The 27,168-nt window shown below is 40.0% G+C and overlaps 1 protein-coding gene across 1 annotated transcript in view; it reads left to right on the top strand.

The window, feature by feature from the left end:
* Positions 1–27,168, top strand: part of GPR158 (G protein-coupled receptor 158) — a 189,355-nt gene that overhangs the window by 135,953 nt on the left and 26,234 nt on the right. The gene's annotated exons all lie outside the window — the stretch shown is intronic.

The raw sequence follows: 27,168 nt of genomic DNA on the forward strand, positions 1-27,168 counted from the left end.
CTACAGTCCCCTTAAAAGTTGAAGCCTGTTCTAGGTGTGCTGGATAAAGTCCTAATGCTTTTTCATCTTTGAACTGTGGTGAAAAAGTTACTGATATATTCTCTAAATGTTTTTATTGAAGCAAGGAGAAATGCAGTACGTGCATATTGGTACTCAGACATTTTGGATTAAGTAGGCTTGCTTATCTTTTTACCTTAGTTTCATTGCAGTGCTGGCATATTAGATATGAGAATTTTGATATTACACTTGTAAACTGAATGAGAACTGACAATATCTTGCGTTTCCTGTTGCACTATTGGCTTGTAGCCTTTTAGGTGGAAAACTCTGCTTTCCCATTGAAACAGAGCGTCTTCTTGCAGCTCCCTTTTCTTTTGTGTTCCTGATTACAAGTGTACACTTTGGCTGGTAAAATCTGATTGTGTAACACTATGTAAGACCGCATCTTCATATTGAATTTCATCCAGCAAATCCCACACCCTCTTCATGTTTTCCTGGAGGAACAATTTCTGATGCAAAAAGAATAACAACTGGAGCACTAAAAAGATGTAACAGAACTAGCGATTTTGCTTGGATTGTTTGTTATCTATAGCTCAGATATATAGGGAAACAGCCCAAGACTGTGAAAAACTCACATCATCATTGCAGTTCTGCTCCCTTAACAGGTTGTTTATATGATTTGACATGGTGTGAGGAAGCAATATCCTGACAGAGAAATTTATCTTCTGTTTATATGAAGTGAAGACAGGCTGCAAAACTGGGCAGAAAATCTTGCATTTCTGCCTTTCTCATTCATCTGTTCTGTGTTACTTGGCACCTGTGCTGGCAGTGTCAGTGAGCGGGACAAAGACTGAATGACAAAACAAGAATGAACTACATCCTTCTCCTCGAACAGCACAAACCAATGAATGTTAGCAGACTGGACTGTATCAGCAGGAGCCCAGCCAGAAGATTAAAGAAAGTGATTATTGCCCTTTCCTGAGCACACCTTAGGCAATATCTGCAGTGCTGTGTCCAGTTATGGACTTTCCAAAGATGTCAGTGAACTGGATATCAATGAAAAGCCATCAAGATGGTTAGGGATTGAAGCGCTTGCCCTGCAAGGAGAGTTTGAAGGAACAGGGCTTGTTCACCCTGGAGATGAGGTGATGTTGGAGGGACTTAAGAGGGTCCAACACCTACAAGGAGGTTACTGAGAAGATGGAGACATGTTCTTTACAGTGATGTATGTTGTAGATGACAAATTGAAATAGCAGATTTCAACTTTATATAATATAAATTAGCATCAGGATCAAGGTTATACAAGGAAAACTTTTTCACTGTCATGGTAATTAAGCAGTGGACCTGGTTGCCCATGAGGTTGTGAATCTCCACATTTGGAAGTTTTCAAGACCCAGCTGGAGAAAGCCCTAGCAACCTGGGCTGGATTCAGTGTTAAGCCTTCTTTGAGTAACAGATGACATTCTGAGTTGAATCCAACCTGAGTAATTCTGCATTTCTATGTGAAACATGAAAAGGAAAAAAACCCAACCAAAACCTATTTCATATATTAATCTAGAATGACTCTCTTTAGCAATATTTTAGTTTTCCAGCCAGGTTCCCTGACCATTTGTGTCTTACATTCATGATATTGTGGTCTTTTTTAAGTACTGAGTATTTCAGTCTGGGAGTGTGCCTTGCAAAAGACTGAGTCAAGTTAGCGGTATATTTTATTATATACATTTACAACAGTTATGCTAATTAAGAATAATGTGATCATAACTGAAATTTGGTAGAATTTTTTGGCAGATCTGATTTAATCCACAGTCATTGCAGGATTGGAAAAAAGCTTACTGCAGACACCACATAATCGGGACAAGCCCTGGTTCCCTCCTGCAGGTAGCTTGTGCCTTGCCTTAGGGAAGACTGATTGCTAGCACTGAAATTGTGATCTTTCTAAATTTAATGGGAAAACTAATATTGTGTAAAAGCAGCTATTAATGATAACTAGAATCCCTAAAGCTGTCTTTCTCAACAAATGAGTTGCTTTGAGTTGCACTGGAGCATGAAGGTTACCCAAAGTCAGGTAGGAGGCACTGGAAACACTTGTTTTCATTGTGGCTTTTTTTCCCCTTGGCTCCCCAGTTTGTTGAAGATCTCTGAGGTTTCATAAGGGTGAGGCATCAGGGAGAAATTAGAAAAGTAGCCGAAGGCAGTTTCTTAAGGAAGAGTAACAGAATAGGGAAGTTGTGTACTGATTAATTCTTTGAACACCTGTCACAGTGAATTCTACAGTGCCTCATCTTAAATTACTTCATTCTTATTCATTGTGCATTTTTAAGATAATGAGCTGATGTTTACGGGAGTGGGAGGATGTGGGTAAGGAAATGAGCTTAATTTAAGAAATCTGACTGTAGAGCTGTGAGCGTAAAACTTAGTACTATCCTCAACAATGAATTATTCAAAATAATTCTCTCAAGAAATAGCTGTTTCTCAAATTTAACCTTTTGGGTTTAAAAGAGGTGGTGATGATGATGATGATGATGATGATTTATCTTTCAGTGTATTTCTGTGACCAAAGGCTCTCTGTGTCCTTTTCCAAGCCTTGTATTTTATGAACAGGTTATGTCATTATTTTTAATATTTTGTGACTTTATACCATCTTTTTCTCAGGATCAATGCAGAATCCTTAATTCTGGATTGATGCATAAGAATGGAAGAAAGATACACATGTAGACGTGTGTGTCTGTGTGTGCGCGTGTGTGTGTGTATACACACATAGAATAGCTTACAGACATTTTAGAAACATGAAAGCCAGGAATGGAGTCTCCAGTTCATGGCAGCTTCTATTTCTTATATTGCTAAGAGAAAAAGAGGAAGGCAGGGAAATGAGGAGTGTGAGAAGTAAAGGACAAGGCAATGTCCTAGGTGTGAAAAGTAAGACAATGACGTACAATGGCTTTTTTGTAAGTCATGATTGTGGGATGTGGGTGTAACTGGCAAGACAAGAAGATGTTAACCCTATGAGGCAATTCTGCACTTCATCTAAATGCTGCCCTAAGATTATATTGTTGTGGCTTGCTCTCTGGTACAGTGTAGCACTTTCACACTGTCGGAGCAAGTATTGACTTTTCCTATAGGTCTTTGTAGATGATAAAGAAAGGAAAGGAAGAGCAATGTAGGTAGTGTGCAGTGCAGTGTGTCATCTGATTCAGTATCTTATAGAAGAGGAGATTCATGCTAGCAGAGAAACCAAAGAAGTTGTCCATTTGCTTATTGAAGCACTAGGGAAGAGGTATACATTGATTGAGAGAACTGGAAAGAGGAGGACATGACATTAACCTTCTTTTGTAGCTGGGAGAGGTAAAGAACGTAGAGCTTATCCCTTCTAGAAATGGCTGCTGGGAATATGGTGGAGAAAGAGGCAGAAGATGCCTTGGCAGCTGGACCATGTACAGTTTGATGGTCCCCTGGCCAATATTTCACAGTTCATAGTGCCAATAGATCATAGTTCTATGGTGCCAATATGCCACTATCCAATGTTTCCGTGAAAAGGGACACTTCCAAAGAAGTCCTCCACAGAGAAGCTTTGTCTTGGAGTAGCAGTTACTGTACAACCTCAGCTTAGGTGGGCAAGGAAAGCGAGGTAGGCATTGGCTGTAGTGATGAGTTAACCTTTGTTTTTGAAATAAGTGAGGCCTTTGTCATTTTGGTTGGACACTCCAGAAAAATAGGAGATTTGATTTCTACGGTGTTATTTTCGTTTTTTAATGGAGGGCAAGTGTGAAGTAGCTTCAGGCAGATGCATATACTGTGGGATGTCACCACTAGCTGTGGTCTGTAGTGGTTGTTGTTTCATGTGAAACAAAAGGGGAAAAATTGTTTTGGAGGTGTTGCTGTTCCAGAAATGTTGTGTTCTGAGCTCTTGTTTGATACTGCCTTGTGCAATTGGTTGGGTTTTTACTGCTTTAACTTGACTGGCAGGATTTTAATCTCTTTGCAAGGTGGGAAAGGGGTGGTTTAGTCAGGCTGAGGGAACTTATTATGACCATTTGTCTTTCTCTTCCCTGGAAGTAGCATATTTTGGCAACTTAAAAGTTTGATTTTTTTTATGTTTATACAACATTGTTTATTCTGTAAATCCAATTCCTGTGATCTTATGATATCCTATGATCTTGGGGACAGCTATTTCTGTTTATTGGATTCCCACAAAATAAATCGATGTATCAGGTATAAGAAAGCCAAATGACCCATCACTGTGAACTCTACTCTAAAGACCAACCGTCCTGAGATAAACTTGGTTTGAACACTGTTGACATATGCTATAGGAGATACTTCGTGATTCTGTGTGCTGAAACTTGCTATAAATCTCACCCAGGCCCTCAAGGAAGAATTTTCCCAAGGGATTTGTGGAATGTCCATAAATGAGTCATTTATGCTTTCCTTCTTATAAAAGTGACCAGGCTGCAACCTGGTTTGGATTTGACCCTAAGACTAATAAACTTTAAAGAACTTGCCTCTTGGGTGAATCGACTTTCTGTAGGAATCAGGTTTGGGTTAGAACAGATGAAAACCGATATTAGTTTGGTGCAGTTACATAACAAAGGGGTAATCTCAATGTTCCTTATTAAGTTCCTTAATAACTTTAATCCTGATAATGCAAACAAAGCTTAGTGACACCATATTTCTGTACTGTCTGTGCAACCTTATGGAAGGTTTGATGTGGAGCTTCTCTGGTCTGTGAATGCATTGTCTTAAGCAGGAGAAGGCAAAGGATATATGGTAGACATGAAGCTGTGATCAGTCATTCCTGCGGAGATGTAGTAAGTGCTGTGTATGCCACAAAAGTCTTGTGCAGATCCCTGGAAAGAGGGAGATGAAGATGTGAAGATGTTTTTCTGGAGAGGGGAGAGACATCTGGTGTGAAGCCTTGGCTGAACACAGTTGCCTGAGCACTGCTTGTTATCCTTCTGAATTTGGGAAGAAGGGCAGCTGGACTTCTGAAAATAAACAACCTCCATTGAGAAGATACTTGTTTTGTACTGCCAGTTTCTATTCTGCAAGAAAAATTAACTGAAGAATCTTCCAAAATTTGCTTGTCAAGGAAGGGCTCACAGCCATATACAGTTTGCTGAGGGCTGCTGGACATCCCTGCCTCTTTGATACTCTTGCAGCTGTAGCTCCCTGTTCTGCCTCTTCTCTTTAAACTTGTGTTCAAGTGAGAGCTCCATGATGCTGCTTTGAATATCGGAGCCAGCAGCAGTGTGGAACTGTAAGGATTAAAAAAGAACCTTCCTGTATTACTGTCACCTCACTATTAGCATTATTTTCATGTTGTGATGACTCATATGAGAGGGAGGTACCTAGATTCAGCTAAAAGAGACATAGTAAAAAAGAAAGCCATCAGCTACTTTTTTCATTTATTATTAAATCAATTTAATTAGGGTATCTCTGTCTTCTTCCACTACTTTTTCCACTTGTAGTGGTTTGTTGCCACACACATTTACCTATCTTTGTTTAAAGAAATAAAGCAGTACATGGAAAGTGTACTTGGATCTTCATGTCTTTTGTGTTATTTGAAGCTCTTTTGAAGTGGTGCTTCTTTTCTATGAAATGAGATAGTTCAAAGAAAGCAGAAGAGGTTGTATGCACCAAGTCCTATAAAGCTTTGTGAAAAACATTGTTAGGGCGGAAAACAGATCTTATAAGTGTTCCTGCAGGATGAAGGCTGAAACCTGCAACATGAGCAGGTCTCTCACAGCCTGATGTGCTTTGGGTGGGCAGCAGGCACTTGTGGCTGGATGCACCCAGGCTGCACATCACGCCTGGCTGCTGGAGAAAGCATGAGAGAAACAAAAAGCTTTAAGGACTAGGAGCAGAGTGAAAGGCTGGAAGGTTAGGGAGGAAGGGAGGTGGACGTGCTGCGAAAGTGTGTGTACATATAGTAGGAACTTGTAAGCAACAAAGTTTTGCTAATTAGACTGGTCATGGAAAAATCTGTTTTCTTGTTAGCATGTCTTAACCTAATCCGTGTCTTTCCTGAGTAGAATTATTTTTTCTTGCCTGCTGCAAAGCTTTGCTAGTTGTTTCGTTTATTTTTGTGGTGTACAAAAAAACCAGGACTTTAGACAACAACTTACAGAGTTTAGTAAATTCTATATAGCATTCCTGCATAATGCATATTCGAGATGAGATTCTTATATTCATTGTTCTTCTAGGTTAAATAAGAATACGTTCTGTTTTACTGTGGATTTTTCCCAATAAAACCTGCATTATTGAAATCTCATTTAGCTTTTTTGTATCCCTGCTATTCTCAAGCAATAACTAGCCTTAAATAGACAGTAAAATGGTTCTGTTTCATATTTCTAAATAGAATATCTACTTTCATATGTATAAACTAATAAAATGTAGCACAACTGTTATAAAGACAGTGCTGAATTAATCTTGATGGAGCACAGTGTAGAAGTGCGACTAATAAACATTATCTTTAAGCAAAAACATCAGTGACATATAAATCATGCAAGATTATTAAAGCACTGTGATCTTGAAAATGTTCTCATCTGTATTCCTATTAATATTTAATTTATATAAAAATATTGTAGATACAGCTGCACTGTTCTGTGGATGGCTTTTTTTAATCACCTTAACATAGCACACATTCTGCTTTATCATAGTAGACTGAGTTTGGCTAGGAAAGTTCAAAGAAAAGATCAAGGAAGTATCTGGTGTTTTAATATTAAACTATATTGCTATCATGATTAAGAAAAAAAACTCAACCCAAACTATTGAGTTGGAAGGCCCTTGGCAATGATCCACATATATTACAAGGCCTTTCTTTGGATGGCATGCAAGAGCACCATGGCAGATAATGAGAGAAAGGGCTGGTTTTGCACATCAACTTATGTGGCAGCAGAAGGATTTCAGAAGTGGAGTTGGAAGACGTCCTCTCAGAGACCTTATCCAAGTCCAGGACCCCCTTAGATGGCACAGCATTATGCTGTGGTACAATAGGCCAGCGTCTTCCTTCCAAGGTAGGCATGCATTTGCATGTGCATTTGCAGTACAAGTCGTGCAGCTCTACAGAGTAGTGGGTTTTTTTCCATTCCATGGGAAGGACACAACTGGTTGGTGGAACAAGGTATATGCTGCCCAGGTATCTGCTGGGTGGCATTATGGCATGAAAGAGAAGCCAAGCACTGTGTTGCAATGTATGAGTTGCAGGCTATTTGTGGAGGAGTATGAAGAGGAAGTTAAGTATGTGATTCACACTCCACAAACAGGGGTTGGTTACGGTTGGGTTGAAGCAGAGATTTGCAGATCACACACGCTGATTGTCAGTGAAAAATCATGACTGAAGGGACTGTTTCTGGTGGCCTCCTGTGAAGAATTAGGGGTAAGCTTGGTACTGTTTAGCATTGTCAGTTGCAATGAAGAACCAAACAGAAAATGATTACTCATGAAATTTGGGGATAACACAGATATTGGTGAAATGTTAACTTTTGTTTCAGAAAGGATAGTAATGAAAAGTAATCCTAACTGCTTGGTGATTTGGGTTTAGTCAAAGAGATACGCTTGAATACAGCCAAAAGGCAGATTATAGTTAGGACTGATTATAGATACAAATTTAAGGAGAATAGGATTTTTCAAGTTTATTGGTAGAGAATTGATTTTGCAGCAGGAGGTGACATATTTGAGAGTAATAAAAAATGCATTGTGTCCTGTTCCTGAGATGCATTTTTAAAGGAGATGTGCAGTGGGTGGATGTGGTTCAGAAAGTATCTGAGGGCTAGGAAAAGTGCTTGATGCTGTGAAACCTAATCTGTTTTTTAGATCAGCAAGAAGACTGAGAGACGGCCTCTTGTGTGGTATGTAAACAAGGAGAGGAAAAAGTAGTCACAAAAGACTCTTTAAATCTGTTGGTATAGGGTTTGATAAGATCTGGAAGTCAAAGCCAGAGAAAGTCAAATGAGCAATCTGGCACGATTTTTTCTCAGATGAATGCTTAGTTATTGAAAGAACATAACAAGAGTGAAGAGGAAATTATTGTGCTGCTTTCATATCAAGACTGAATCCCTTATTGGGACATATTCCATGGTAAAATACTACTACAAATACATGAATTTCTATGGAAAAATGTAACAGTCTGTGTTATACAACTGATCAAGCTATATAGCTATATAATTTAATCCTTAGTCTTATATTTGGTCTTTATTTTATGACTATGCAACAAAAATGGTAGCATCCATGTTAGTATGAATCTATTGAGAAATCAAGCATATTTATAAACAGAAATGACATATTTACAGTTGTACTGTTTAACATCGTCTGCTTGACCACTTATCCTAATGCAGATCTTTATTACTGGGAAAACTGGTGCCTAGACCAAATACTCCCAAGATATTAGTTGCTCTTTTCTGGGTTATTGTGAGGGCCAAAACCAGCCACTTTGTTCTTGAAAAACTGAGTCCTTATCTGACCAGTGGTAACAAACCACTAGTGATATAATGCACTGCATTGCCATGTTGTGGCATACACAGGCGTAAAAGTTGTCAGGATTATACCAGTCTGCACACTGGTGAGTTATTCTCATCTATGTTTTCCTGAAAGATGTCCAGGGTGATATGAACATTTTAGATGCAATGTATTGGATCCATGATCTGAACTGGAAGTTCAGGAATACATAGAAAGTAAGTCCTGAAGAAAGGTTCAGTATTTATTAATTCAGTTGCATGTATCAAGTTGTTTCTGTTAGAGATAATCTATAGTGTTTTCAATGAAAAATTACCTCGAAGAAGTATTAAAAATTAAAACCCTTTTACTATTGCAGAGTGTTACAGTACAGTGCACTCGCAGGTTTTACATACAGCTGAATTTTGGATTTTCTTGAACTAAGTCCTACCTCTTTCCTGTGCACTATGTGAGCCTTTGTATGTAATGGCAGTCAGTTGTATACAGTTCAAAATGGAGCCTCTGATCCTGGGCAAATACAAAAATACTAGTGGTTAATAATCAGTGTAAAATTTTAATAGCCTATATCTAATGTGTGAATTAAGTGCTAGCAGCACTGAGTTACTCGAGAGCCTCTGGGTCTCTTCCCAGCCATCCCAGTGTTGTGCTCTGGCTGTTTATAGCCAGAGCCGTGGCTCTGGCTCCTAGTGGGGCCAGAGTTTTGCACTTGGCCTTTGCAACAGCAACATCTATTGTTTTTTCTGAGATTTCTTGAGCAAAACAATCTCTACTCCCCATGCTGGGATTTCAGGGAAATGCCACCTCTTCCTCTTACAACTCTGAGTGGGGGGCTGCTGGCAGTGGAACCTCTGCTGTTGGCGACCTTTGCCTCAAACATTGGCTTGCATGGATTTTTGGAAGTGGCAGCCACTCTTGTGACCACAAATCTTCCTAAGCTTTTTGTTTTTCCTGGCCTATCTTTTTCGTTGTCCATTAAGCCCCTCTGAGTCTGGCATCAGTTTTCACCAGTGCAGGCGTTCTTGTTTTCAGCTTCTCTAAAAAACATCAGGCATGGCAAATAGGAATTCATTGGTGCTGCCTTGTTGCTGTATGTGGACCGGGGTCTTTCTCTGGTATGTTTTTCAGCATCGCTGACATGGTTTTCTACTGTTCAGTTGTGAATAATGAACTTTGGCATTGCACGTCTGAAGTCATAGTTCTGTTCAAGCTACATAAATGTCAGAAGGTACCAGAGCTAGTTAAAAGAGAGTTGGTATGTATAAGCATGGAATTGTTTGGTATCATCATCTTACTGAAATAAGGCTAAAAATCTATAAACTGTTTATTTCTAGATGTTGCAGTCAAATATGTGCAAACTTTTTTGCAGATCTTCTGTTCTTCTGCTTGACTTGTCTTTTTTATTTTAGCAAGTGACAAATTTTTAGAAATTTTTTCCTTCATTCAAATACCATTCATATTTGTTTTATGAAGTTGTGTATTGAACTTCATATTTGAAATGATTTTTTATTAAACCATGTATTTTCTATTTCTTCTATGTTTTCCTTCAGCCCAGAAATGACCATCATATATATTCCTTCTGACGTATTTCTCTAGCACCTTAGAAGTCACTCTATTGTTGGCATTCAACAAAACTCCGTAGAGTGCTGAGAGCCTTTAAAGTGATAAAAGGAATTACAATGTCCCAGTCATCCCTTAGTAACAGCCTTAATTATGTAGGATTTTTCCTCAGCAGTAAGTCTGCCTTCTGTCTTAGATTGGGCAGGCTTTTTTTTTCTCTTTAATCGGATTAACGTAATCCAACTCTGGATTTTGCTCCTCTGCACTTCTTCAAATGCTTTGGAGAATATGGCTGCACTGCAATGACCAAATCACTTCCAAGGTTTTGTTCAATTTGCAAATCATACTCTCCTAGTTGTGAAAATAGTTTTTCTATTGCTCTGGGAACCTCATTGGTGGTGACTGTCAAAACTGTTCTTAGAAGTAGCAATTGATGGCTTCTGGTGAGTATCAGATAGCCTTGGCCTCTGAGGAATGAAAACCTATTGCATCTGTGAAAAAGAGGCATTGACTATTTGTTTTATCATTTGAATATACTAAAATATAGAGGTTTGCAAGGACATATATTATGTAATGTTCAGTTTTGTCTGTGACTCAGTCTCTTGCTGAGTATCAGGGCTGGAAGCCCCATGAACAAACTTGTACTGTTTTTCACATTCTGTACTGGGATTTGCACTCGCACCTGCGGCACAGTTGCAACAGCAGGATCACTGATATGGGCAAGACACAAAATCCTTGTTGACCATATCCTTTTCCCATTTAGGGGGTGAGGGGTGGACATAATAGTAGTGGCCACTGCCTATTTATACTTCTCACTGAGCTTTGTTTCTGTGCTTGGTCTTTCTTTCATGTGGCATGCTGGTATTCGTTTATCTTTGCCCCGAGCCCCTGGATCTCATCAAAGATACTTAGACCCTTGGACAACTGTTCTAGAGTTCTTCCTCTACCAAAATGACACTTACTTAGACTAATGGGGTTTGTGCTAAAAAGCAGCTTTTGTGTTTCTGTCTGAAATTTAAGCATGCCCCAGATAACCTGTGTCTCACCCAGAAGAAACAAGTGGGCATGTGCCATGCATTGAAGCATGGAGCAAACAAGTGCCAACACTTGCTTTTCTCCCACAAGGAGAATGTCATACAATGTCATGCAGACAACTGAAAGCAGTAGAGCCATGCAACAGTATGCTAAACATGGAATCATAGAATCTTTTAGGTTGGAAAAGGCCCTTAAGATCATGGAGACCATCCATAAACCTTACACTGCCAACTCTACCACTAAACCATGTCCGTAAGTGCCACATATACACCTCTTTTAAATACCTCCAAGGATGGTAACTCCACCACTTCCATGGACAGCATGTTCCAGTGCTTGAGAGCTCCTTCAGTGAAGCATTTTTCTTCTAGAGGGAGTGGACTCTCACTCCACTTAAGCTGTTGCCTTGTGGTAAGCAGCATAAACCACTGATAACCTAAAGCTCTAGATCATTTGGACTCTTCTGGTGCTGCTTTGTTCTGCCAAGCTGTTCCTTAGTTGCCCGTTCCTTGCCTCTCCAAAGGTACAGCTGGGTGAGACCAAAAGTGAGGCATGCATTTATCCTCTTAATTCATATGCATTTCTGTTGGTAAAGGCTATAAACTAAGTCTTTTTCAATTAACTGTATATTTAACTTACCAGCTTACAGGATATTTGCTTACCACTTAACTGCAAAATTACACTTGTTTTTCATTTGTGGCACATTTACTTGGAGCATTCAGCTTTATTTCAGGTGCCAAGGCTGTTCTGCCTTGAACCACCTTAAGGTCAACAGTATGATACTTTGTTGATTCATCCATCACTGCTGTGGAGCCAGCAATGTTGCTAGTTTTAGTCCTGTGCAGGGTGTGAGTTCTCAGCTGGAGTGGTCAGACTTGTGTCATTCTTTAGCCTTTGTCTTCAAACACCAGGCATGGCACTGGACAAGGCATCTGTGTTCTTCAGACACCAGGCATGGTGTTTGAATCTGGTGTTTGAAGAACACAGATGCCTTTTCTAGTGCCATCAGGTGATCCTCTGCATGCCTATTTGTCCCACGGGGCTTCTGATCCCAAGTTCTGTTTAAGTAATTTATTTGCTAGACAAATCCCAGTGGCTTTTTAAAGGGCTAATTCTGGGATCTCAGTAATTCCTTTCTGAGTGTTTTCAGTCAGATGTCAGCCACAACCAGGTCTGTTACTCATCTGCTCCCCCTCAAGTGACCAGACCATAGTAGATATGTGACTTCGCCATGGTAGATATGTTACAAACTCTCTTGTTCCCAACTTCATTTAGGTGTCTGTTTTATATACTACATCTACGAAGAAAGTCTTGTAATTCCTAATTTCATTGTAGTGGTTTTGTAGCTAGCTGTCACTGTCTCTACATGCTGTTCACCCCTCAGTGCTCCTGGTTGCATGTGTGCAGTTGGAAGGGTTTCCCAGTTCCAGCTCCAGGTGCCGTGAAATTCCTGAACTGCTTCTTGAGCTGAGAAAGGTAGGTTGACCACAGGCAACTTGGATTGTGTCTGTATTTTGTTTTCCTTCTGTAGTGTTCAGAAATCATGCAGAGCCAAAGTCTGCTTTATCTGGTGGGCACAATCCAGTCAGCCTTGCATGACAGGAGTGGCACAGCCACCAGCTGTAGTCACTTCCTGCCAGACTTTCTTAAAGGCACAGTTCCCCACAGATGGCAAGAACATTCTCGTACAAAGTCACATAGTGGCCAGATGTGATGTGTCTGTTAAACCTAGAGTCCAGCCAGAGTGCATGGGCTTGCTTGAACAAGCAAACAAACAAACAAAAATCCCAACCCAAAGCCCTTTTGAAAGAAAAAAGAATTTATATATGAGGTCAGTGAACTTTGTAGTTGTTCTCTGCACCTCGCTCCTAAAAGCACGGTAATTGTATTAAAGCCACTGACAGATATCCTCCTGGAAATGCAAACATTACTAGTTATTCCATATCCCAAAAATGTTTCCTGAATGGGTTCCTCAGCCTCTGGAATGAACACCTTGCTGTCAGGAAGAGCAAAATTGAGTAGCCTGAAAGATATTGGAAGCCACAATTAGGGATGAGTGGCACAATTAAAGAGACGGGTTTTGTAGCTTAGCTGTTTCCTAGCTTATTGCAGCCTGACTGCAGCCCTGTCAGGCTTGGATGTCTGGAGAGCTGGCAGCACACCTTGCCCCAAGAAAGCCTCAGGTCTGTCAACATGTGTCTGCATTAGCATGCAAGTCAGAGTCATCAATGTCATTAGCAAGATTTGTCAGACAGAATACAGAAACCAACTTATGTATCTCAAGACTATTTTCTGTAAAAATAAACTATGTTTTGCATTCCCTTTTGTCTTCATGTTTGGTTAGACTAGGCTGATTTGTTTATTTTAATCTTTATGCTATATGAAACTCCACATTTAAGCTGCTTGTTGTATTCAGGAATCCAGAACTGTTTATTGTGCGATTAGCTGTTGTTGCATGTGTGTCACTAAGTTTGAATTTGGGTCAGTTTCTGACTATTAATAAGAAAGGGGTCATATTAATTCCCTCTTTCCCCTGTTTGTTTCCTTGGGTTATTTGGTGGTGAAAGCAAGGTCATTGCCACTGCATTTCTCAGCACTATTTGATGTCTCTCTGATAGGAATATTTCTGTTCAAATAGCTACTCTATTAAAAAAATCATGACTATCAACACTTTTGTGATGTATATGTGACCTCAGAGCCAGGATGGGACTCTTCCTCCTTACTTTGTCGTTGCAGATTGTATGGAGCTTTGAGCTCTCATTCTGTTCAGTCCATTTTGTTGTTAGTAGGATCTCATTGCTGTGTGTGAGTACATTGCCTGGGTCTGCACCTTTTTATATCTTTTAATTTTTATTTCAGAGAGAATCTCTGAGTGTTTTATCTGTCTCATAGCAATAAACCTTTCCTCCTTCTTCCTGAAAATTGTGGAATTGAGATTAGCTCTCCTGTGTGCTTGCTTAATGCCCCTTCAGAATAGCAGAATAGTTTTAATTAAGTTTGTCTTTAAGTAGACACATTATTCATGTTTTTCTAGGTTGACCTAGAACCTTTGACAACTAAACCTTTGACTGTAATTTAAATTATCTTTTTTTTCATGATTTTATGGTGAACACACAAAGCAAAACTTCTTGGAACTCAGCTTGTGAGATGTTATTTCTTCCTGTGCATATGAGAGGAAACAGAGAAGATGAGATTCAGTGTTTCTTGCAGTTGACTTCTTTAACTTGAATATTTTATTGCAGAATGACAAATAAACATAATGTTTCATTTGTTTATTGAAGTTGTATGTTGCATTGATATATATTACCTTGCAGGGGAGTGCGAGTATTGCATTTGCCTCTTCATTAGAATGGCTGACAGTGTAATTTAGTAATAAATTTGGAAAATAAAAGTAAAAAAGTGTACTTTAGTGGGCCCCTGGGATCAGAATTTATGATTCTTTGTGGAATGTTCAGTCAGAGCTCGGAAGAAGTTCATAGAACAAGTAATACGAAAGATCCTCTAATACTAACTACTATGCTAATGCTAATATACTTCTAGAGCATATTATATCTTAAGATTTAAGTTCTGAATAAAAAGCTTGTTGCAGAAAGCATACTGAGAAAATATTAGTGACTTGTGAATTTCTTCCATCTGTCTATACTTCTGTGTGCTGACTGCACAAAGATATAGAATTGCAGAAGCACTGAGGTTGGCAGGACCTGTGGAGATCATATTGTCCAAACCACCTGCTTGGAGCAAGCTCAACCTCAGCAGGATGCTCAGAGCCATGTATAGTCAGGTTCTGAATCTCTCCCAGGACAGAGATATACCCTGTCTTGGTGACATATTCTAGTGTCTGACCACATTCACAGAAAAAAAAGGAAATTTTTTTTTCTTATATTTAAATGAAATTTCCTGGATTTCAGCTTGTGCCCATTGCCTCTGATCCTGTTGCAGGCCATCACTGAGAAGAGCCTGGCTCTATCTTCTTTACTTCCTCCCATCCGATATTTATATACATTGGTAAGATTCCCCTGAGCCTTCTCCAGGCTGAACAGTCCAGTGCTGTCAGCCTCTCCCCTTATGAGAGATGCTGAAGTCCTTTGATCATCTCTGTGACTCCTCACTGGGCTCAGCTCCAGTGTGTCTATGTCTTTCTTGTACTGAGGAGTGCAGAACTGGACACAGAACTCCAGGTATGACCTCATTAATGCTGAGAAGAGGGATAGGACATATTTTGCCACATATAGTGCAGGAGGCTGCTGGCCTTCTTTGCCACAAGGGTACAGTGCTGGCACGTGGTCAATTTGGTGTCCACCAGTACCCCAAGACATCTTATGCAAAGTTGCTTTCTAGCTAGTTAGCCCACAACATGTACTAGTGCATGGGGTTATTTTTGCTTGGCTGCAGGACTTAGCATTTCCCTTTGTTGAACTCTGAGATTCCTGTTTGCTCCTTTCTCCGGTGTGTTTCTATATAAACAATAGCAGAATCATCTTGGTCTCTCAGCCACTCTTCCCAGTTTTGTATCATCCACAACATTATTAAGGATGCACTCTGCTCCATTGTTTAGGTTGTATTGACCCTTGGGTTACAACTAGTGATTGACCTCCCCCTGGACTTCTTGCTGCTGATCCACAGCACTTTGAGCCTGGTAGTTCACCCAGTTTTGAGTCCAGCTCACTGTCCGTTTATCTCACACGTATTTCATCAACTTGTCTATAAGGATTTCATAGAAACAGTGTGAAAAGCCTTCCTGAGTCAAGATAAACAACATCCACTGCACTTCCTTCAGCCAGCCAGTCACCTCCTTGCAGAAGACTATCAGGTCAGTCAGCCTGATTTCATCTTCATAAATCCATGCTGACTACTCCCAGTCACCTTGTCCTTCATGTGTTTGGAAAAGGTTTCCAGTATGATTTTTTTCTGTCACCTTCCCAAGGGTCGAGATGAGTTTGACCAGCTCGTAATTCCTGTATTCCTTCTTCTTCCCTTTCTTGATTGGAGTGACATTTGCTTTCTTCCAGTCAATAGGAACCTCTCCCAATCACCAAGGTCTTTCAGAGAGGGTAAGAGTGGCCATTGAGATTGGCCTTGCAATGACATTGGCCACACTGTGTCACGTCCCATGCATGGACTTAAGTATATCCAGTTTACTTAAGTGTTCCCTAACCTGATTCTTCTCCACCAAGCTTAAATCTTCCTTGCTCTAGACTTTCCCAATGGTCTTGGGGACCTGGGATTCCTGAAAGCAAGTCCTGCTCGTGAAGATTAAAGTGAAGAAGGCATTGAGTATTTCAGTCCTTTCCGTGCGTTTGCTACCAAGTTCCTACATCATTCAGTAGTGGGTCTGGATTTTCTCTAGAATTTTTTTTTTTAATTTTTTTTTTTTCTTGTGCTTGTTACTGTTTCAGCTGTAACCAGGTGAAATGCCTTTCTTGTTACCAAGTCAATCTGCCTTCACCAGACTGACCTCCAGGTGGGTCTTGGCTTCTGTAAGTCTGTTGCTGTATGCTCAGACAGTGTCTCTGTATCCCTACTGGGTCACCTGAATCTTCTTTCCACTTCTTGTATGATTCTTTTTTGTGTCTGAGTTTTGTCAGGAGAAATTTATTCATCCATGCATGCCCCCTGCCACCTTTGCTTGATTTCCTGCGCCTTGGTGTGGTCCATTCCTGAGCTTGTAGGAGCTTGAAGCTTTTTTCCCTTCTCTCAGGATCCTGAACTCCACCATTCATGGTCACTGCAGCAAAGACACTTCCTGACCTTCACAGCCCCAGCAGCTCTTCCTTTACTGTAAGTATGAGGTCTAGCAGAGTGTCCCCCTTCCTTGACTCCTCTGTCATCTGCATCAAGAAGTTATCATTAGTGCATTCCAGAAACCTCCTGGGCTGCCTGTGCCCTGCTGTGTTGCACTTCCAGCAGATATTTGGGTTGCTGAAAACCCTCATTAGGACCACAACCTGCAAACATGAGGGTTCTATGAGTTCCCTGAGTAAGGCCTGACTCGGGACTTACTGTCTTTGCATTCCTAGTCAGGCTTTCAGGTGGCTCAGCCGGTGTCCAAAGACAGAGAGCTCCATGCATCCCAGCTGCCCTCTCACAAACAGGACAAGTTGCCCCTCCAGTCTGTCCTTCCCAAAGTGTCTGTATCCATCCATGGAGCATCCCAGTCCTGTGATCAGCAGTTATTTCTAAGGACATCATTAGTGTCATCGTGTCAAGGAGTACTCCTAGCTGTTGAGGCACATTCCTAGCAGTGTGGAGGGAAGGGAACAAAAAGCATTTGTCAAGATATGCAACTTCAGTTATTTTCACAAAATTTAAATTGAGATAGACATTAAGAAACTAGTTTCCAGGAAACTGTAGCTTCTTCAGAAGTGCTCATGAGTAACCTAATTAGCAAGTTTTTCTGATTGCTACGCATGCTTACACATATTGAGAGTAAACATAGCTGAATGAGCGTTTACCTGGCAATAGAACATGGAATCTTATGAAAAGATTAATTTTGCTCAGATATTGTTGACACTATACAATCATTCTGGACTATGATTCTTTACATTTCTTTTAATTGTATGTTGTATTTTATATGAAACATTGGAAAAAGGGGACATAGAGAATGCAGTTTATCTCCTCTGGAGCACAAATGTGGCTACTCTGTTTCAATACCAATAGTCAATAGCATGCCAGATTAATGCAGAAATACTATACAGAAAAATACGGATGCACTGCTCTGTACGATGTTGCTTGCATGAGCAAGGTTGAGGCTAATCAGAGCAGAAGAATTAATCCCTTTTTAACAGTTTGTCAGATGGTGATTTTATATGGGTTTTTTTGTTATTTGTTCCTATACTATAGGAAATGGAAGAGATGCATTCTTCTCTTTCTTCTGTGCTGCACTTTGGTCTGACCAGCATTTGTTTTCTGCTGAGAAACTGCTGTGCATTTACTGATGTTCATTTTTTTACACGGTCATTGCTCTACTTGTTCTTCTATCAAGAGAGGTGTTTGGCATACTGAAGTGAAATTGGACCTAAAAAAATCTGTTTTCTTCTGCTTACTGTAGAATTTCCTTTTCCTGGAAGTTCTTAGTGAATGCTAAGCTTGTTGTTGCTAATGAGAATGGAGAATTTAAAAAAGTAGAATGAGCAAGGAGAAACCTGCAGGTAGTACTGCAGCCTTTCATAGCACATCTGCATCTCTGTATTGATAGACTAGAGGTGTATTTTTTTTCTGTGAGGTTGTTCCTGCATCTTAAATATCTCCTGTGAGCCTGGAATTTGCATGGAAGGACATGAAGCTGCTTTGGAAGCCTTTAGTGATTATCTTGCATGTTGGGCTTTTTTTTTCTATGTAAGTCACTGCTCCTCCATGAGAGCAACTGGCCTTTTCTTTTCCTTGTGGTGGGAGATGCTTATGATAGACCAAAAACTCAAACCCCCAACTATACAATGTCCCGATCCAGCTTTGATCAGGAGAGTTGGATTAGGCAATTTCTTAATCTCTCTCTTCCAACCACCGCTATTTTGGCTTTCTGTGAAATAATAGACCAGAACCACAACAACGTCGCAGATGTCTGATGAGCCTTAATACTCTTGCCAGGATTTTCATTCCCTTCAGTGTAATATATTCCAGGTGCACATTTGCAGAGGCTTATTGTTAATAATAACAGTATTTTATCACATGGAAATTTTATCCAAAGAAATTGTTGTCTCAGTTTCTATCAGTGGTAACATTGCTGTATCTCATGACAGGTGGAGATGTTCCTGATTTTATCTATTGTAAGAGTGGTTTGAATCTTATCTTTGGCAGGCAAGCTGAAAAATAAACTTTCCTTTCAAATAGACGTGAAGGTCTTAGCTATGATACCTGCATGCACAACCTTAAGATAAAGTTAATATTTATTCCACAAGTGGAAGGAGAACACAATGCTGATAAAGAGCTTTGTTTTCAGTAGAGTTGATATAAAACACTGCTGTCTGTCAATCATGTTATAAAGTGGTTAATGTTTATTTTATTAAAGTGGGCACAAAGCCTTCAACAAGTATTATAACTAAATATTACAGTTGTATTTCTGCAATTTTCTGTCCACGTTTCATTAACCCCTGTAAGCTTTGCATCACGTAATAAGGGTATTGGCAGCTCAGTGTTTCTTCTTGAGCTCTAGTGAAGTACAGAAGTCTGTGTGGTGGATCTGAGAGGTTTGCATCCAGTGGATGTGATAACTCTTTCTTACACCTGAAGGAAGTAAAATAGTCTGACAAGTTCTTTCCATTACATCTATGCTGTTTGATTATCTGCTGTGGTTATGAATGCATGTAAATAAGGGAAACACATCAAAGACTGGACCTTTCAGTATATCCTCATTGCTCTTCATCAGCATCCTTGTGTCTGAAAATAAACACAAATTTGGACTGTTCTTGTTCATTATTAGTTGACTCTTATTTTGTCAGGAAAAAGTAGATATCTTTGAGTGCGAGTATGTAGGAACTCTTCATGGTTAATTTGTGTGGACTTCCAGAAAAAGAGATTTTTCTGTATTTTAACTGTATTAATTCAAGGGGGGAAAAGCATGAATATTGGAAATGCCACTCATCAGAATTCGCTGGAAATCAGGGGGTTTTACTTATTTTAAAATGAGGTCTCCATATCTGTGTATGATTAGCAATGAAGTGATAGGATTGGGATGATGATGTGATAAGAAAATGTGTACATTTACATAGCTTTATTTAGATATGTAAGGTTCCACATGCTCTTGGAAGCAGCTGTATGAACCTCTCTCAACTAGTTCACAATAACATCCAGTACTGAAACATTCTGGCAGAAGTAAAGTGTAAGAAAAAGGGTACACTCCAAAAGGTATGGAAGAAACAGAAGGACTTAAAAATAATGATGTATTACTATTTGTAAGATGAGGGAAGTTCCTGTCCTTTCAATTGCTGATGTTTGCTTCCTGCATCTTTTTTAATGGATTGCCATTTTAAAGTAGTGTGTAGGAACATAATTTCACAGCAGAAAGGGAAACAAGCACTTGCAAATCAATAGACAAGGAGATACTTTAGTGTCAAAAGATTTTGTGCGTAGTGCTTTAGTAAGAGCTCCACAGATGCAGTACATCTCCTGATCTCTTTCTTTTTGCTGGAATTTTTTTGAGGCAGTATACTTAAGCCACTTTATTTTGAAAAATACTTGTCTTGAATATTTTCTGACAATGCTGCTAGACCCACTGCCAGCAACAGTGTTGAGCTGTACACACCTTCTCCTGCAAAAACCTTTGCTAAAAGACCAAAGAGAAAACTCAAAAAAAGGAATCTTTTTGCCCAGCACAGGTGAATGATCAAAAACTCAAGGCAACTGCATATGTCAGACTAGAAATAGCAGTGTTCATGCCTAATTCTTCACTTGTGTACCGTGCCTTTGCAAGGCAGGCAGGTCTTGATTTTATCTAATGTAGTGAATTTTTAAATTGCATCAAGCTCTTGATAATCTTCTCTGATTCTTGGGAATTTTTTTTCCAGGCTTGTGTACCTGCTCCACACCTCCTCGTGTCACCCCCTGCAGGCTCCATATCTCTTCCTGAGGTCACTCAGCAGTCTGTTGACAGACAGGGCAATATCACTTCTGCTAGAGAGGTCTGCTGACCCCATCTTTTCTTGAAGAATCTTATCTTTAGTATCTTACAAATAGAGCTAATACCAAATGTCACTTACCTGTGAAGATCCTCAAGAAAATCCCGTCAGCATGAAAAACTCTAAGAAAAACACAGTTCAATCCAAGGGAGAAATTAATTTTACTCTGCTTTTCATCTCCTCCTCCAAGTGGAGTGTTCAGAGAAATCATTTGGTCACTGATGCTCCTGTGATGACAAAACCAAACTCAAAATCTGTGATTAGATTTTGTTTCTTTAGAGCAGGGATGGAGAGCCTCCTTGCTGCTGGGACCTGGGAGAATGTACAAACATGTGTACTGGTCTGCACAATAATGGATTCCCAGGGATTTCAGCCATTAACTGCCCAGGCTGGGTGAAATGAAGAGCCTTCAAGCTGTAGGATCTCAGATCCTGCTCTAGACATTCCAGCGGCAGAATTGTATGATATTATTGTAAGAGCATTATTAATAGTTGGTAGTGTTGTTAAAGCAGCTAATAAGACAATAGAGACCACATAAAAGCACATTTCTTTTTATGGTGCTTTAGTATAGAAACTTGCCATGTAATTAGAAATAAAAGCCCGGTAAGATAATGAGATCTTTTCATTGAAATCATTTTAACTTGTTCAATATATAGTGTAGCACACATGAACTAACAGTCACAATATCGTATTAACCACCTGTAATAGGATACAAAGGGGAAAACAGTGTGGCATCCATATATATACATTAAGACGCTTATATGTGCAGTTATAGTTATGTTGTTTTTCTTTAATTGTTGACTACTACTTAGTGCATTTCTTAAAAAGCAAAGTATCTTCATCTATTCACTTTAATTTGTACCAGTGAGACATTTAGTGCAGCTGCTATTAACTATGAAATCTTACAGCCCTGTTGAAAATCTCATATGAATTGTTTTTCTTAAAGCTGCCACCTTTCACATCATGCACGTGGATCAGAGTATCTGCTGTGTTTAGCTTAAAAGAAAGGAGGTATTTTGTTTCTGTGGCCACATTAAACGCGCTGGAAAGGTACTATCCTTTTTTAAGTGGGGCTTACTGTTCTCTGATCAGTGAACTATGAAGTAGCAAAAGGAAAGAAAATCTTTCTGGATCAAGATATACAACCACCCGCAAATTTATTTTGCCCTGGATTTGGGCTTTATCTGTCACAAGACTTTTTGCATCTGTAGTGTGACTATTTTAAGAACAAAAATACGAGCTTTGGCATAAGGTTTTGACCAGCTACCTTACTGCTGATCACTAGAAAATGCCTCTGACATTCAAAAAGGTTGTTGAAATTGTCTATGAGCGTTTTCAGCAGGAGAGGATGTCTGTACAGAGTAGCACTAACAAGGAAGGGAATTTGTGTCATCCCTGCCGGTTTTACTCATTAGCCTTTGTTAAATGACACGTTGTGAGCCTGGATCAGAAGTTGGCTTTTGTACGTTCAACTCCACAGTGCTCGGTGAAGCAAATTTTATAATGAAAGCCTTGAAAATGTTCTTGACCTGTTGTAGGAAAGGATTACCAGGAGGCAGATCTTGCATCTGTTTTCACAGTGTAAGCTTCCTGGTATATAGTGACGTTGAGATCTTTTGTACTGCCTGTTCCAAAAGTCTTTGATAAGAGTAAAGAACTGAATGGGTTTAGATTTGCAAAAAGATAAAACACATCTGATGATTTTTAAGAAACATATAATTAGCTTGGTCAAAGCTCATATAGGCTGAAGGATATATAATCTTGTCTAAATTACTAGTGACGGGAGTCTTATGGATCTATGAATTAAGATTTCAGAATTAAGATTTCAGAACTAAGGTTTCTGCCACAAAAGCATCTCAAATTTGAATGAAGAAAAGGCCTTAACAGGATTGGTTTGCTTATGGAGAAAAACGTCTGAGAAACTGACCTCATTTTTACCAAATGAGGGATGTAGTTATTTAAACATATCTATCAGGAGGGAAGTATTGAAATGGCTAGTTAATCATTTCGTAGCAGACTCAGAAAGAGATGGCATTGTGCCTATCCCAACACCCAGGGATTTTCAGAATTTTAGATGTCTTATACAGGATTGTGAGGTCATGAGCTCTTGATGTTGGTGCCACTGAAGCAGCCATGTGACATAACCTTAAATGTGAATAGCTGGCAAACAGGAGACATATCATGCTAGTTGTCTTGGAACAAATTAATGGGCTTTTTGTTTAACAGTGTTCAAAGTCACAGTGTGCTCTGTAAGAGCTCTACGTGGTCAGAGTTTGACAGTGAAGAGTCAGATGTTTTATGGACGCTCTAGTTCTAATCTCGGCAGGATTCATTGAGGGTATTAGTGCAGTAAGTGGTTTATTGTAAGAGATAATTAGCACAAAGCAGATGAGGATTTCGTCAATAAGGAGACTGGGTCTGCATCACTGAAACCTAGTTACATGACATGGCAAGGCCCCTTGTTGAGCCTTCTTATCTCTTGGTTGCCCAGTGCTTGGTGCATCCATCAGCAATACCCCAGGATGGGCAAATCCAGTACAGCCACGTAAGATGAGACCTACCTGGATTATGGTGGAAGGAGCAAAAGCACTTCAAAGAGCAACACACATGTACAGTTTCAGTGTCTCTTGCAATGGGAGTTAGCAGACAGCCGGAATGGCTGTGGGCAGCAGATCAGTGAGCTGGGGAGCAAGGAGGCACTGGGGAAAAGCAGACTTCTGTTAGTCTGTTGAAAGATTCCAGCTGCACTCCTTGGAACTGAGCAGGCAGAGAAAACTTTTTGATAGTCCACTAGGAAATTATGCTTTTCTCAGGTGGGAATTTAGACTTGCAGGTGTAAGGAGAGATTAAAGCATATATACAGCATGAAAAATGCCTGAATCTAAGCTACATTTAAAGAAATAACAATTTATTTGCTCTTTCAAGGTTTACTTACCAATTGACAGACAAAAGCTACTTCAAATCTATACATTTTCATCAAAGCAAGTCATGGACTCTTTCCATGTTGTTAAATATGCAGGATAATGAGAGTCCAGTGCTGCTCACATGGGAATGAGTGAGAGGTTCTGGTTACAGTGGAAAACCTATTGGACTCTTCTAGCCTCCCAATACTCATACCCTTCCCTTGAATGCCATGTGATTTTCTTCCAACCTTCTTAGTCTGCTCAAACTATAGCAGTTTATAGCAGTAAATTATAGCAGTTTATCTCCTATACATTCATCCAGAAGGGAGACTTTCATCAAAGCACAATCTCCCTCCTAATGTTTCAAATACCATGAGTACTTGGGGTTTACTTTGTAATTATTGAACAGGCTTATGATGCTATCCTGGTTCTGCCTGGGAAAGGGTCAATTTCCTCGCTTCGGCAGGGAAAGACTTAATTTTCACAAGAAGATGGGAAGAGATATGGCTGGGACAGCTGACCCAAACTGACCAAAGGGATAATCAATACCGTGACATGCTCAGTATATATATAGCAGGTAGCTAACTGTTTGGGGAGGTTGTAGTTGGTGACATGGTTCATAGCGTGGTTGGCAATGTGGTAATCACAGTCCAGTTTTGTGGCTGGTTTTCGTGTTGTGGTTTTGGGTGCATGGCCCTGGAGCACAGCATGGAATTCCAGATCGGAAGCACACTTAATTGTCAGTTCCCAAGCGATGAGTGTTTTGCATCATATATCACCTGTTTTATCTATTCTTTTTTTGTTATTATTGGGGATTTTTTCCTCTTCCTTTGCTGCTCTGTTAAACTGTTTTTATCCCAATCCATGAGTTTTAGCTTTTCTTTCCAAGTCTCCTTCCCACTCTTGCAGGAGTGGGGGGAGGTGAGCAAGTGGCTGTGTGGCTCTTTGTTGCTGTTAGGCTCCACATGATTCCTTGTTTAGCCAAGACTAAACCACAACGGATGTCATAGTGGTGTCACTATACAGGCTAGCCTTTGGCCAGCTTCTGCTCTGTAACTGATGACAAAACCCACTGCATTTGTAAATGTTAGTCTATTCATCTAGGAATTTTTTGCCTTTTGTGGCAGTGGTCTTCTTGACAGTGTATTTGCTATAACGAGATTTTTTCCTGAAATGAAAAATCTGGGAGATACTCTTCTTATCTACACTTTGATTTATTGCAAGTGTGGTGTGAAGGAGTTGAGCTATTTGGTGCTTATCAGTGATATGGGGACTCCTGGGGGTACTCATACACCCAAATAATTGACAGAACTACTTTTTCTAGTTGTTGTACCTTCTCACTGGACAGGACATGGTGTTTATGGTGCAGGTCTCGCCATGTTGCAGTTGAGGTGTTGACGTGGCGTGGCTCTCAGCCCAAGTTTTCTCAGGTTCAAGATGATCAGACTCAAGAAAGCAAAAAGTCATCCTAATTTCAGTGAGTACATTCTCCAGTGCAGGACTTCACATTTATTTTAGACTGAGATCTCGAGAAATCACTGAGGGAATAGACTGACTAATTCGGAGGCTTTCAGCTGGAATGTGGTTTAGAAAGCTGTTAAGTTCTCTGTCTCAGTTGGATTTTATCCTTTCCAGCTGAGAGCCAGTAATTAGCGGTAAAAGTGCATCAAATATGATTTGTGAGGTCTTGGGCCCTGACTGTTGATGTTCTTTCTTCAGTTGTCTTTCCTGATGTGGAAATAAAGCCTGTACTCTGTGTTTGTGTTTGTGTGTATGCCTGTGTGTCAGGTGTGAAATGTAGACTCTCTTTTGTATTGAGATGGTGCTATACATATGCCTTCAGTACCTCCCCACTGTTTTTAAGAGAATGATATCAGTTTTCAAACTCGAAGGAACTAGCAGTGTGTTCGCTGTTACTCCAGAAAATGCAGATAAGACGTAATCCCTACACCATAGGAAAGCAATATACTTCATAAGAGCTTGACCTCTTATCTTTCTGATGCAGCTTTCATATCACAATAAAAATCATCAGTCTGGAACAGAACAGTTTGACAGAATGACTCAGTAAAGCCTCAAAATGTCAGATGCTAGAAACAAAAAATAAACAAACCGTGCCAGGTCGTTACTGTTAAGGCAGGATCCATCGCCTGTTATTCCTGCCACTTATGCAACCAGCTAATAATTTGAGGGCCATATTTTTCTGTTCACAGGACACATTAGTCATATGATCAGAAAATTTAGTATAGTTTTATTTATTTTCTAAGATTACACATTACATCTCAAGATGTAACTTCTGTAGCAGCAACCACATGCTTTCCTTTCCTGTTTCTAAGCTGGCAATCCCAGCTAGTCCTGTGAACCACCACACTCTGTCCCTCTGCTTCAGATCCACTTCTAGTATCGCTTCTCTCCCTGGCTGCTGGGCTTCCTTTGGCTCTCGGCTCTCATTGTTTGTAACCAAGCTCTTGCTTGATACTCAGAATTAAACATGAATTTGCTCATGGATTTGCATTCAGGGCTACATCTGTATTCATAAATGAAGTAACATCAGAGAACGTTCCTGGGTGCTGGAACTCCATCCTCTGTCAGCTGAATTGTTGCAGTGGTTCCTGGCTTGCCCTTGGCTCATGCTAATCTGAATGGTCCCAAGCCATGTCCTGGTCTGTTTCAGGAGTTGACACGGGCCAGCCTGCATGCAGCTGCCCTGTGTTGTATGAGTGCCTACTGTTCTGTGCCAGTTGATATCAGTGCCAGGAATGACCCTGGCATATTTGATTTCCTAGTATAGATAGAGCCCATCAGCTCCGCTTCTTACGTCCCTGTGAAAAGTCTCGTTGTTCAATAGCTAGTTCAATCCAGATATATAGAACAGTGTGAAAAAGGAAGATTGAGCATTGTTTACCCAGAAGTTAGGGCAGGGAATCAGGAACTCCCCAGTTTTCTGATGGAGAGTACCAGTCATCAGACAATACATGTATGCTGAGGCAATTTGGTCTCATATTGCAGTAATTCAACTTTTTTATGGTGAACTTTGATAGTATGTGAGTCAGACGCGCAGGAAGGAGAATGACCTTCCAGCCTGATGAGTAGGCATGCTCCTGGGAGAGGAACTCCTGGGCACTTGTCTCTGCTTTGATAGATGTTCAATAATACATAGGAGATGAGAGGAGACGGAGCACGTCTGCCAGTGCTGAGGTGATGAGAAATGTGCGTTTGGATTCATGTTGCAGCAGAAAGATGAGGGAATTGCAACTCTGGAGCTCATGTTCTGATTGAGCACTTTTTGTGCCACAGCATCTGGAAAGGAGTGTTCAACACTGAGCATCTTACCCAGATTTCCTTATAGCTTCTCAGAAAAAGAATTTCTGGGAAAAAAAAAAGGAATGGTTAGGTTACATATAGGCCTACACATTAAAGGCAGAAATGGTAATAGTGGTGAACACTTATTTTTTCTTGTGAAAAAGATGAGGAAAGAAATACATGTGGTTTGATCTAAATGTGAGGGGGGTTGACTGCTGTACTGCAAAATGTTATGTTTCACTGTGCTTAGATCAATAATGTACTAGCAGCCCACCCTTCTCCCATAGAAAGCTGTCTGGGAGTCAGCAGTTAGTGAGTTA

The sequence above is a fragment of the Cuculus canorus genome, chromosome 2, assembly GCF_017976375.1.
Source record: "Cuculus canorus isolate bCucCan1 chromosome 2, bCucCan1.pri, whole genome shotgun sequence".
NCBI classification, from domain to species: Eukaryota; Metazoa; Chordata; class Aves; order Cuculiformes; family Cuculidae; genus Cuculus; species Cuculus canorus.